This window comes from Mytilus californianus, unplaced genomic scaffold, assembly GCF_021869535.1.
Source record: "Mytilus californianus isolate M0D057914Y unplaced genomic scaffold, xbMytCali1.0.p SCAF_4, whole genome shotgun sequence".
Taxonomy (NCBI): domain Eukaryota; kingdom Metazoa; phylum Mollusca; class Bivalvia; order Mytilida; family Mytilidae; genus Mytilus; species Mytilus californianus.
In genome coordinates this window covers 101,966,408-101,979,244 of record NW_026262690.1, presented here as the reverse complement: position 1 = coordinate 101,979,244, position 12,837 = coordinate 101,966,408, and the positions used below count along the sequence as shown (strand labels likewise).

General features: G+C 33.6%; 2 long non-coding RNA genes across 2 annotated transcripts in view; both read right to left on the bottom strand.

Annotated features, from left to right (window-relative positions):
• LOC127699016 (uncharacterized) overlaps positions 1-12,691 on the bottom strand; it is a 28,412-nt gene extending 15,721 nt beyond the window's left edge. The window contains exon 1 of the long non-coding RNA XR_007981004.1: positions 12,037-12,691. This is a non-coding gene — a long non-coding RNA (uncharacterized LOC127699016). The remainder of the gene's footprint in view (positions 1-12,036) is intronic.
• Positions 1-12,837, bottom strand: part of LOC127699000 (uncharacterized) — a 58,789-nt gene that overhangs the window by 29,850 nt on the left and 16,102 nt on the right. The gene's annotated exons all lie outside the window — the stretch shown is intronic.

The window sequence follows — 12,837 nt, the reverse complement described above, 5'->3', positions numbered from 1 at the left end:
ATTTTAAAATTCTTTGTTATATAAACTGAAGACCTCAAAACAGGCATTCAAATGAGTAAAAGGGTATCTAAGCACATATATACTCATTCGAACATTGAAGATAGTAGTAGAATAAGAACACTTATGACAATAAAAGAGGAACATTAGGAACGATGATGCTGACCACTTCATAACATTTTTTGCTGTCGTATAAAATGTAACTACTAGTATTATAATACTAATGATGTCATAAATACTAATGATGTCATAATAGTGCACGCTTACGAAGAAAATACTAAATTTGATCAACTTTTTGGCTAAAATTTGAATCCTTTAGGCTTTAAATGACATTGACCACATCCAAGGACCACCATGATGTTTTGTAAGAATCTGTAAATAATCCATATAAATCTTTGTATAACAAACTTATTTTGGTTGAAAGGTGAGGCCAATGTTTTTCAATGCCTTACAAATGCAATCTAGATAAAATCCTGTAAATTATCATACTTTTGAAGCCATCAAAAAGGTAAAAAAAAAACCAAACAGCAGACAGAATAAAATGCTCCGCTGGGCGCAGCTTGATACGACCGCAGAGGTCGAACCCTGAACAGTTGGGGCAAGTATGGACACAACATTCAAGCTTGATACAGCACTGAATTTGGATTGTGATTAAATATTTGACACAGCATAGGTTTCTGACACAGAATGAATGTGGTCTAAGAACTTAAAAATTTTTAATTAACCTATTCAAACCATATCATTATTATTTGCTTTTACATATAAATCAGAAATAACCAATTTAAAATGGAAAATTTTGAAGAAAAAAAAAGGAAAAAAAAATCCCCCCCCCCCCAATTTTTTTAACCCCCTTATGATTCAACACCCTAAACTCAATCCCAGCCTTCCCTTGCATTACAATTTCAGAGAGATCCATACACTTGAACACAAGTTATTGTTTGGAAACTAGAAAAATGCTTGTTATTTTGCCCCTTTTTTGCCCCAAATTCCTAAACATTTAGGGCAATTACCCCCAAACTCCAACCCAGCTTTCCCTTTGTGATATGGAACCTTGTAGTACAATTTCATAAAGATCCATACTCTAACACACAAGTTATTGTCCTGAAACTAGAAAAATGCTTGTTTCTTGCCCCTTTTTGGCCCCTAATTCCTAAAATTTTGAGGCAATTACCCCCAAAATCAATCCCAGCCTTCCCTTTGAGGTATGGTACCTTGCAGTACAATTTCAGATAGATCCATACACTTGAACACAAGTTATTGTCTGGAAATTAGAAAAATGCTTATTTTTGGCACCTTATTCATAAACGTTTTGGGCAATTACCCCCAAACTCAATTCCAGCTTTCCCTTTGTGATATGGAACCTTGTAGTACAATTTCAGAAAGATCTATAGACTTACACACAAGTTATTGTCATGAAACTAGAAAAATGCTTGTTTTTTTGCCCCTTTTTTTATCCCTAATTCCTTAAACTTTGAGGCAATTACCCCCAAAATCAATCCAAGCATTCCCTTTGTGATATGGAACCTTGTGGTACAATGTCAGAGAGATCCATACACTAACAAACAAGTTATGTCTGGAAGTTACAAAAATGCTTATTTTTGGCCCCTTATTCCTTAACTGTTGGTACCATAACCCCCAAAATCAATCCCAACCTTCCTTTTGTGGTATTGAACCTTATGGTAAAATTTCATAGAAATCCATTCACTTAAACTAAAGTTAGAGTGCGAAAACCTATGTGTCTTAAGACGACGACGACGCCGACGTCATACCAATATACGACCGCAAAAATAAAAAGAGTCTAGTTTTATATCAAAATTTTGCATATATAAAATAATAGTTATAGGCTTTTGCATATGATATTACAAAGTTAAATTTTTTGTGCCTTAAGCCTTCATGGTTCTTCTCCTTTTCATAGCAGCATCATTAGGTAATACACTCCGTGTACGTATTAACTAACATTAATTCATCAGAAGAGTTATCAACCCTATGGTAATACTAGCTTTTAACATTGCCAATTTAGAAGCTTTAACAGTGCTAATTTTGAAGTTTTAACATATACTAGCTTTTAACAGTGCCAATTTAGAAGCTTAAACAGTGTCAATTTTGAAGTTTTTACAGTGCCAATTTTGAAGTTTTAACTTGAAGTTTTAACAGTGCCAATTTTGAAGCACCAGATGTAGATTTTGATTAATGACATCTCCTTAATAATGCTCAAGCACAGTTAGCCAATTGAAAAATATATATTGTATTTGAAAATCCACAAACATATATATATTCTAACAAGAGTGCACACGCTGAAATGTCTCGCCTTCTTTACTAATCATTGATATTATGTTGATAGTCCTAAATATAAAGCTTTATTACAACTGTCACATAAACTTAACATTAACCAAGTAAACTAAACATTGACCAATGAACCATGAAAATGAGGTCAAGGTCAGATGAACCATGCTAGGCAGGCATGTACAGCTAACAATTCTTCCATACAACAAATAGAGTTGACCTATTGCTTATAGTTTAAGAAAAACAGACCAAAACACAAAAACTTAACACTGAGCAATGAACCTTGAAAATGAGGTCAAGGTCAAATAAAACCTGCGTGACTGCCAAATAGATCATAAAATATTTCCATACACCAAATATAGTTGAACTATTGCATATAGTATAAGAAAAACAGACCAAAACACAAAAATTTAACTATAACCACTGAACCATGAAAATGAGGTCAAGGTCAGATGACACCTGCCAGTTGGACATGTACACCTTACAGTCCTTCCATACACCGAATATACTAGACCTATTGCTTATAGTATCTGAGATATGGACTTGACCACCAAAACTTAACCTTGTTCATTGATCCATGAAATGAGGTCGAGGTCAAGTGAAAACTGTCTGACGGGCATGAGGACCTTGCAAGGTACGCACATACCAAATATGGTTGAACTATTGCACATAGTATTAGAAAAAAAGACCAAAACTCAAAAACTTAACTTTGACCACTGAACCATGAAAATGAGGTCAAGGTCAAATGACACCTGCCCGCTAGACATGTACACCTTACAATCATTCCATACACCAAATATAGTAGACCTATGGCATACAGTATAAGAAAAACAGACCAAAACACAAAAACTTAACTATAACCACTGAACCATGAAAATGAGGTCAAGGTCAGATGACACCTGCCAGTTGGACATGTACACCTTACAGTCCTTCCATACACCGAATATACTAGACCTATTGCTTATAGTATCTGAGATATGGACTTGACCACCAAAACTTAACCTTGTTCACTGATCCATGAAATGAGGTCGAGGTCAAGTGAAAACTGTCTGATGGGCATGAGGACCTTGCAAGGTACGCACATACCAAATATAGTTATCCTATTACTTATAATAAGAGAGAATCTAACATTACAAAAAATCTGAACTTTTTTTTCAAGTAGTCACTGAACCATGAAAATGAGGTCAAGGACATTTGACATGTGACTGACGGAAACTTCGTAAGATGAGGCATCCATATACAAAGTATGAAGCATCCAGACCTTCCACCTTCTAAAATATAAAGCTTTTAAGAAGTTAGCTAACGCCGCCGCCGCCGCCGCCGGATCACTATCCCTATGTCGAGCTTTCTGCGACAAAAGTCGCAGGCTCGACAAAAATGAAAAATGGTCTGATGTACTTCTCTAAATTACTACTAAAAGTATTTTCTACCTGTCTTTTGTTTTCTATTGATATTTTTGACTTTTTATACCAAAAGTGGAGTTGTGAAATGTATAACATTATACTTATACTGAGCTGCCATCCATTTTAGAGATAACTGTATTGTATTTGAAGCTTTGCGGACGTCCATCGGTAGTTTTACTGTCGCAAATTTAGTTTACCTGGCGATGCGTAGCGGAGACAGGTAAACGGTTATTTGTGACAATAAAACTACCGATGGACGTCCGCAAAGCTTCAAATACAATACAGTTATCTCTATTCTAATGTAAAATAAACAAATCATTCAATTTTAGTCATTATTATAGTGTAAATCTTCATTAAACGAAATTCCGCGAAATGATGTTATCTTCTTTGGCGCCTAAACTAGTTGACGTCATAAGTATGCTTCCGGCATCAAACGTAAACACCGGGCATTTTCTGGCTTCTTGTCCGCTTCAGAATGTAATAAAATTTGATAAAAAGAAGATTTCTAGGTGCAAAATGTGAGTTTTTTGGCTTATTATTGGAGAAATTACATGTCAATACATTCCAGAATTCAAAATGTCGGCTTCCTTAGTTACAGACAGGGAGATAGAGAATTTTACACTTATTGTCATTCAATCAAAACCATTGATACAAAATAATTGCATTAGAATTACATCTCTAGTAGTCTTAAATAATAATGCCCAGTAATGTCATTTACATACAATTACTTTATCACCTGGAATGGACTACTTAACATTGATAAAATTGTTTTCTTTTGTTAATAATTATATTTTGAAAAAAACAACAATTTGACCAGTTTGATGTGTTGTTCTACCTGGATGTAAAAATCTAATCTTAAAAATGCCAATTTGGGATTTTCATGTCTGATATAAATTTTATGGATTGGCTGGTTAAAACATAATAATTATTGTTGTAAAGTATGTAGGTCAATTCTTTTGTATAAGTACTCTATATGCATATAAACATACAATATATAAATAACATGAGAACAACACTTCAAAGGGCACTTGTATAAGCCTTATCAAGATCAACAACCACAAGTGATGTCATCACATGAGGCTAAAATATAATAGGGAAAAGAGATGCACATATAAGGAAATTAAAATTGGTCAAACTTAAATTTTTTTTAACTGTTTTTCATTGCCGAATTAACAATAGGATTTTGTTGTGCAATAAATACACCTGTTTCCTTGTTCCTTCTTCTACTCTGAAAATTCACATAAAGGAGAATAAGGCTCTTAATTGGACAGATTATTAGTGCAAATTAAAGTAAACATGTAATATGTTATCAAATTTGTCCTATACTTTAATACAATATGTTTAGAAAATAAAAGCAAATTTCACATTTTCCAGTTACCATGGCAACAAACCATGATGAATTATGTATATATTTTCTAAAATTTCTCAATTTTTCTTGTTTTATATCAACTTCTAAGTATATTTAGGAATGGAAAAGTATATGTGCACAAAAGAGACAACTATATATTTGGTGAGATTATGTAGAAAGCTATAATAAAACTTATCTAAAATTATTTTTTTGTTTCTTGGCTGTGCTCAATGTTTCCAGAAAGGAAATGTGGATGGGACACTGCATGAGTTGAGCAGTTTTCTTCATTTCATGAAAAAAACACATATTATGACATAAATGTGACTTCATAACTCATATGTAATTCTTTTATATTTCTTGATCTTATGTCTTTCCAAAAATTGTGAGCAAATTTGAAATAGTTCTTTTAAAAAACTTTCTTTGGCCAAAAACAGGCTTTAATAGCCCTACTACATTTTTATATAAAAAAAAAAGGAAGTTATAACTTTTTCTTATTAGTTTATTTATAGATTTTATCACTATTTGGGAATCTTGTGACACTTGACCAGAGAGTTTTTGACATTTTAAATACTGATGTTTACAGTTATACAACAATCACTTTTCTTCTGTGGCATCAGACATTTTCTCTTGTGATTTTACTGGAATGTCTGTGATGTCCAGTACTATTTTATTTAACACCAAAATAGGTTAACAAAGTAAATACAAATACATGTATCATATAATTAATGAAAATCTAGAATTAAGTGATCTATAGTGATAACAGTTACTCCTGCTTGCAGAAAAACTCTTTAACGGTAAATACAAAAAATTCAAATTGAATGTGACCTGTAAAAATGTGTTAAAATCTGCAAAAATTTTGTGGAACAGTACTGGTACATTCCATACCACCTGGAAACCAATCTAAATTTTAAGGTAACTAAGGGCCTGGGGAAAGAATCTTAACCTTAAAATATGAACTTGACCTGTATATTATGATCCATGACATTGTGTACCAATTCCAATCAAAAAAGTTTTTGTTGAGTGATACTTTAATTATCATCCAGAAAAAAAAAAAAAAAATAGTTATTATCCAAGCAGATTTGGTAATTTAAAGATTTAATTTCTGACTTAAAAAATTCGTAAGGGTTCCGCGGAACCCAGTGTCTCGCCTACTTTTTCTGTTAATCGCAGGCTCAACAAAAATGAGGAAGTAAATCAATAAAAATATTCCTCTTGATACTATCTTTTGATTGTAAGAAGCTTCTGTCCAAGTTTGGTAAAAATCCAGGATAGTTTATGAATCTAATAAATGTTTAAAAGCTTTAACTGCAGACTGAATGTAATGTTAACTGGAAGAAAACAAAATTTACTTCTAGATACTAGCATTTGATCATAAAACAAGCTTCTGTCCAAGTTTGGTACAAATCCAAAATAGTATAAGAAAGTTATTAAAATTTTAAAAACTTTAACCACAGAGTGAATGTGTTGTTCCCTGGCAGAAAATCTAAGTCCATTTAAAAGTAAAATACGGAAAAAAATGGATTTATTTTTTTTACAAAATTTCCTTCTAGATACTAGCTTTTGACCATAAACAAGCTTCTGTCCAAGTTTGGTACAAATCCAGGATAGTTTAAGAAAGTTATTAAAATTTTAAAAACTTTAACCACAGAGTGAATGTGTTGTTTCCTGGCAGAAAATCTAAGTCCATTTAAAAGTAAAATACGGAAAAAAATGGATTTATTTTTTTTACAAAATTTCCTTCTAGATACTAGCTTTTGACCATAAACAAGCTTCTGTCCAAGTTTGGTACAAATACAAAATAGAATAAGAAAGTTATTAAAATTTTAAAAACTTTAACCACAGAGTGAATGTAATATTTCCCGGCAGAAAAACTAAGTCCATTTAAAAGTAAAATACGGAAAAAAAGGGAATTTATTTTTTACAAAATTTGCTTCTGGATACTATCTTATGATCATAAACAAGCTTCTGTCCAAGTTGGGTAGAAATCCAGGATAGTTCAAGAAAGTTATTAAAATTTCAAAAACTTTAACCATAGAGTGAATATTTGTGGACGCCGCCGCCGCCGACGACGACGACGACGACGACGCCGACGGAATGTAGGATCGCTATGTCTCGCTTTTTCGACTAAAGTCGAAGGCTCGACAAAAAATGTTGTCTGGAAATTTTTTTTCCCAAAATTTCCCCCCAAATTTCACTCTTATTAAATGCTACTGTGAAATTGATCTTTGACTTAGTGACCTCAAATTCAATAAGAGTCAAAGATTGGTAAAAATCTGGTTTATGGCAAAAGAAGTTGTCTGGAAATAAAACCTTTCTCAAAATTTCAGTTTGTGACTTTTGATCTATTGACCAAAAAACCAACAAGGTTCTTTCCTAAGGGTCATTTTAATCTAAGTTTGGGCATGTCACTAAATCAAAGCATTGTTTGGGCTGTCATCCAGCAAACTGACTATGCAACAAAATCTATGTCTCGTAGTGGTGGCCAAATTAAGAGGTGGGTGGGATCACTGACTACACAACAAAATCTATGTTTCATGGTAATGGCCAAAATAATGTCTGGGTTGGGTCAACTGACTCTGCAACAAAAACTTTGTCGCATAGTGGTGGCCATTTTTTTGGCTGGGTCGGGTCAACTACACACAAAAAATACATTTCATGTTGGTGGCCAAATTAAGAGCTTGGTGGGATCAAATGTGGTGGCAAAATCAAGAGCTGGGTGGGATCAACTGACTACGCAACAAAAACTATGTGTCATAGAGGTGGCCAAATCAAGAGCATGGTGGGATGAACAAACTATGCAACAAAAACTATGTGTCATAGTGGTGGCCAAATCAAGAGCATGGTGGGATGAACAAACTATGCAACAAAAACTATGTGTCATAGTGGTGGCCAAATCAAGAGCATGGTGGGATGAACAAACTATGCAACAAAAACTATGTTTCATGGTGGGATGAACATGGTGGGATGAACAAACTATGCAACAAAAACTATGTTTCATGGTGGGATGAACAAACTATGCAACAAAAACTATGCATAGTGTTGGCAAAATCAAGAGCTTGGTGTGATCACGGATTACACAACCACAAAATTTTCTTTCTTTTAATTTTTCTTATATTTAACCCATTAAAAGAATAGGGGTCCATGCATCATCTGCCAAGTCTTGTTGACATTCATTGTTGCATTTTTTTATTAGGGTATATTGAATATGACCAGTTTTGGGGGTACCCTTAAAAATGGTTAAAAACACTGTCACTAGTAGGCATATATATATATATATCTTTGTGTTTTTGCACATGTTCTCAATAGGAATATCAATAACAGTTAAAATGCGTAGCTAAGAAACATATCTTAAAGTAAAACTCGGAAACTTCATGGTAATATCGATAGCGTGAAAGAACTAGAGGCTCTCAAGAGCCTCACAGTTAAAGTGTGTCGCTCACCTGTATTTACTGATGCTTTGGAAATCATGTAAAATAAGGTTAAAATCATAATCAATAGTATTAGATATTAGATATTATAATGATATCTAAGATAATAACAAAAAACTGCAAAATTTCTGTAAAATTACTAACTCAGGGGCAGCAACCCAACAACAGGTTGTCGGATTCGTCTGAAAATTTCAGGGCAGATAAATCTAATTCTGATGAACATTTTTGCCACCTGTCAGATTTGCTCTAAATGCTGTAGTTTCAGAGATATAAACCAAAAACTGCATTTTACCCCTATGTTCTATTTTTAACCATGTCGCCCATGATGGTTGGAAGGCGGGGTCATAGAACAAATTTTTTAAACTAGATACCCTAATAATGATTATGTCCAAGTATGGTTAAATTTGTCTCAGTAGTTTCAGAGAAGAACATTTTTGTAAAAGATTACAAAAATTTACGAAAAATAGTTAAAAATTGAATATAAAGGGCAATAACTCCTAAAGGTGTCGACTGACAATTTTGGTCATGTCGACTTATTTGTAGATCTTACTTTGCTGAACATTATTGCTGTTTACAATTTATCTCTATCTATAATAATATTCAAGATAATAACCAATAAAATGCTCCGCAGGGCGCAGCTTGATACGACCGCAGAGGTCGAACCCTGAACAGTTGGGGCAAGTATGGACACAACATTCAAGCTTGATACAGCTCTGAATTTGGATTGTGATTAAATATTTGACACAGCATAGGTTTCTGACACAGAATGAATGTGGTCTAAGAACTTAAAATTTTTAAATTGGACATTCACCTATTATGGTCCAATATCCAAAATCTAAATACATGGTTAGATTCAGCATATCAAAGAACCCCAAGAATTCAATTTTTGATGAAATCTAACAAAGTTTAATTTTGGACCCTTTTGATCTCAATGTGGACAAAATTGATAACGGGGACCAAAAATCAAAAATCTAAATACATGGTTAGATTCAGCATATCAAAGAACCCCATGTATTCAATTTTTATTGAAATCAAACAAAGTTTAATTTTGGACCCCGATTTGGACCAACTTGAAAACTGGGCCCATAATCAAAAATCTAAACACATGTTTAGATTCAGCATATCAAAGAACCCTAAAAATTCAATTTTTGTTAAAATCAAACTAAGTTTAATTTTGGACCCTTTGGACCTTTATGTAGACCAATTTGAAAACGGAACCAAAATTAAGAATCTAAATACACGGTTAGATTCGGCATATCAAAGAACCCCAATAATTCAATTTTTGATGAAATCTAACAAAGTTAAATTTTGGACCCTTTGGACCTCAATGTGGACCAATTTAAAAACGGGGCCCAAAATCCAAAAACTTAATACACGGTTAGATTCAGCATATGAAAGAACCCCATATATTCAATTTTTGTTGAAATCAAACAAAGTTTAATTTTGGACCCCGATTTGGACCAACTTGAAAACTGGGCCTATAATCAAAAATCTAAATACATGGTTAGATTCAGCATATCAAAGAACCCAATATATTCAATTTTTGTTGAAATCAAATAAAGTTTAATTTTGGACCCCGATTTGGACCAACTTGAAAACTGGGCCCATAATCAAAAATCTAAACACATGTTTAGATTCAGCATATCAAAGAACCCTAAAAATTCAATTTTTGATGAAATCAAACTAAGTTTAATTTTGGACCCTTTGGACCTTTATGTAGACCAATTTGAAAACAGAACCAAAATTAAGAATCTAAATACACGGTTAGATTCGGCATATCAAAGAACCCCAATAATTCAATTTTTGATGAAATCTAACAAAGTTAAATTTTGGACCCTTTGGACCTCAATGTGGACCAATTTAAAAACGGGGCCCAAAATCCAAAAACTTAATACACGGTTAGATTCAGCATATGAAAGAACCCCATATATTCAATTTTTGTTGAAATCAAACAAAGTTTAATTTTGGACCCCGATTTGGACCAACTTGAAAACTGGGCCCATAATCAAAAATCTAAATACATGGTTAGATTCATCATATCAAAGAACCCCATGTATTCAATTTTTGTTGAAATCAAACAAAGTTTAATTTTGGACCCCGATTTGGACCAACTTGAAAACTGGGCCCATAATCAAAAATCTAAATACATGGTTAGATTCATCATATCAAAGAACCCCATGTATTCAATTTTTGTTGAAATCAAACAAAGTTTAATTTTGGACCCCGATTTGGACCAACTTGAAAACTGGGCCCATAATCAAAAATCTAAATGCATGGTTAGATTCAGCATATCAAAGAACCCCATATATTCAATTTTTGTTGAAATCAAACTAAGTTTAATTTTGGACCCTTTGGACCTTTATGCAGACCAATTTGAAAACGGAACCAAAAATTAAGAATCTAAATACACGGTTAGATTCGGCATATCAAAGAACCCCAATAATTCAATTTTTGATGAAATCAAACAAAGTTAAATTTTTGACACTTTGGACCTCAATGTGGACCAATTTAAAAACGGGGCCCAAAATCCAAAAACTTAATACATGGTTAGATTCAGCATATTAAAGAACCCCAAAAATTCAAGAATAAAACCCCATTGAAATTGATCAAGAAATAAGCAATTTATACGAAGTATATTCTTTTGCACAATACTGTGCAATTGAATATTTCTTGCTATTGCGCAATACTGTACAATTGACAATTTCTTGCTATTGCGCAATATTGTGCTATTGGATATTTCTTGCTATTGCGCAATACTGTGCAATTGAAGATTTCTTGCTATTGCGCAATACTGTGCAATTGAAGATTTCTTGCTATTGTGCAATACTGTGCAATTGAAAATTTCTTGCTATTGCACAATACTTATTGTATAATAATTTACACATCCTGTTTGGTGTGTATCTCCTACCATATCATTATTATTTGCTTTTAAATATAAATCAGAAATAACCAACTTAAAATGGAAAATTTTAAAAGAAAAAAAAAAGGAAAAAAAGAAAAAAAAAAGAAACCCCCCCCCCCCAAATTTTTTGAACCCCCTTATGATTCATCACCCCCAAACTCAATCCCAGCCTTCCCTTTGTGGTATGGTATCTTGCAGTACAATTTCAGAGAGATCCATACACTTGAACACAAGTTATTGTCTGGAAACTAGAAAAATGCTTATTTTTGGCCCCTTTTTGGCCCCCAATTCCTAAACGTTTCGGGCAATTACCCCCAAACTCAATTCCAGCTTTCCCTTTGTGATATGGAACCTTGTAGTACAATTTAAGAAATATCCAAACACTTACACACAAGTAATTGTCATGAAACTAGAAAAATGCTTGTTTTTTGCCCCTTTTTTGGCCCCTAATTCCTAAAATTTGGAGGCAATTACCCCCAAAATCAATTACAGCCTTCCCTATGTGATATGGAACCTTGTGGTACAATGTCAGAGAGATCCATACACTTACACACAAGTTATTGTCTGGAAGTTACAAAAATGCTTATTTTTGGCCCCTTTTTGGCCCCTAATTCCTTAACTGTTGGTACCATAACCCCCAAAATCAATCCCAACCTTCCTTTCGTGGTATTGAACCTTATGGTAAAATTTCATGGAGATCCATTCACTTAAACTAAAGTTAGAGTGCGAAAACCAATGTGTCTTCGGACGATGCCGGACGACGCCAGACGACGACGACGACGACGACGACGACGACGACGACGCCAACGTCATACCAATATACGACCAAAAAATTTTTAATTTTTGCGGTCGTATAAAAACTGCAAAATTTCCTTAAAATTACCGATTCAGGGGCAGCAACCCAACAACGGGTTGTCAGATTTGTCTGAAAATTTCAGGGCAGATAGATCTTGACCTGATAATCAGTTTTACCATATGTCAGATTTTCTCTAAATGCTTTGGTTTCAGAGATGTAAGCCAAAATCTACATTTTACTCCTATGTTCTATTTTTAGCCATGGCGGCCATTTTGGTTGGTTGGCGGGGTCATCGGACACATTCTTTAAACTAGATACCCTAATGATGATTGTGGCCAAGTTTGGATAAATTTGGCCCAGTGGTTTGAGAGGAGAAGATTTTTGTAAAAGCTAACGACGACGGACATTGACGACGACGACGACGGACACCAAGTGATGAGAAAAGCTCACTTGGCCCTTCGGGCCAGGTGAGCTTAAATTAATAGCTAAAATTTTTGAACAAGTAAAAATTCTGGCACTCTCAGATAACACAATTATTTTTAAAACTTTGTCAGAAAAAAAAGTTATTAATTTTGCTGAAACAATTATTGTTTATAAACCTTGAAAATAACAAACTTTTATGGAATTTGACCGTTTGAAATTAACAAAATCTTCGAACAATTTCACCTACAGACATAAGA